At 42.8% G+C, this 1,569-nt stretch overlaps 1 pseudogene across 1 annotated transcript; it reads left to right on the forward strand.

The window, feature by feature from the left end:
• The first annotated feature begins 350 nt into the window (after positions 1-350).
• LOC108534422 (interferon-induced transmembrane protein 1 pseudogene) lies at positions 351-1,009 on the forward strand (annotated as a pseudogene). The gene has a single exon (XR_001886971.1). The product of XR_001886971.1 is annotated as an interferon-induced transmembrane protein 1 pseudogene (transcript).
• The last annotated feature ends 560 nt before the right edge of the window (positions 1,010-1,569 follow it).

Raw genomic sequence — 1,569 nt, forward strand, 5'->3', positions numbered from 1 at the left:
GCGCCCAGCCTTCCCTGTGTTTTTATGTCTTTTTTGTCTCCATGAAGTATTCTTGTGTCCTTCTTCACCTCACTGACTTTCACTTACTCTTCGGTCTCAACTTGTCTTAATTCCTCAGCTGGTCTTCCCTGATGGCCCGATTCTCTGACCTCTCTTGCAGTACATTTTCTGTGCCAGAGAATTATTTTCCAACCTTCATTGTAGCTGTAATTGTTAGTGACCATCTTTTTTGCTAGACTCTATGCTCCAGTGGGCAGAGCCATGTTTCATGCTTACCACTGTATCTGCAGCTTCTGAAGACTCTTGTAGAACCTCCCTCAGTGCCATTGAAATGAATTACTACTGGAAACAATAGGGGAAAGCAGGGCTCACTGAGCACCAACCCAGCATCCAGACACTGCAGCTGCCCTTCCCTCCACGCCGAAAACCACACTTCTCAAACCTTCACTCAACACTTCCTTCCCCAAAGACAGAAAATGCACAAGGAGGAGCACGAGGTGACTGTGCTGGGGGCACCCCTTAGCACCATCCTCCCAAGGTCCACTGTGTTCAACATCCACAGCAAGACCTCCGTGCCCGACCATGTCGTCTGGTCCCTGTTCAACACCATCTTCTTGAACTGGTGCTGCCTGGGCTTCATAGCATTCGCCTACTTCATGAAGTCTAGGGACAGGAAGATGGTTGGCAACGTGACTGGGGCCCAGGCCTATGCCTCCACTGCCAAGTGCCTGTACGTGTCGGCCCTGATTGTGGGCATCCTCATGACCATTGGATTCATCCTGTTACTGGTGTTTGGTTCTGTGATGATCTACCACATTATGTTACAGATCATACAGGAAAAACAGGGTTACTAGTAGCTGCCCATAGCCTGCGACCCTGGTACTCCACTTTGCAATGCTGGCCCTCACGCTGGGGCTGTTGGTCCTGTCCCCTTGGTCCTGCCCCTAGATACAGCATTTTATCCCCACACACCTGTCTACAATGACATTCAATAAAGTGCATGTGCTTGAGGAAAAAAAAAAAAAGAAAAAAAAAAAGAAATGAATGACTACTATAAGAACTCATTGTGAACTATTAGAGGAAGGAAACGAATAGGCAATTGACAAGAGGAAGCATACCAAAGCTCGAAACCCAAACAGGCTAACATATGCTGCATCAATAGTCAAATACATACAGATTAAACGATATATTTGTGAACATATCATCTCTATTTATAAAATGTGTTTGTGTACTTGTTGTCAGAATACCCAAAAGAATTAGTATTAGCATTAATTGCTTGTGAGAGTGTGATGAAGCATACCTCATAACCTGCTATTGGTAGGAATGTCAATTGGTAAAATTTTCCATAAAACTGAATACTGTTCAAGCTGAAATTTACATTAAGAAAATAATTTGTGGGAGGGATGCATCTAAAGTGATGCTTTTGACATACTGTCTTATCACAATAAAAAACTGGAAATAAACTAAATGTTTATTAATAAGGAATTATATTTAAATCTGAGTCAACCATCCAAATTTTGCAATGTTAACATGTTGCAGTTATAAAAATGGGTGCTATATCTAGAATTA

Source organism: Rhinopithecus bieti, unplaced genomic scaffold (genome assembly GCF_001698545.2).
Source record: "Rhinopithecus bieti isolate Rb0 unplaced genomic scaffold, ASM169854v2 scaffold_11565, whole genome shotgun sequence".
Lineage (NCBI taxonomy): Eukaryota > Metazoa > Chordata > Mammalia > Primates > Cercopithecidae > Rhinopithecus > Rhinopithecus bieti.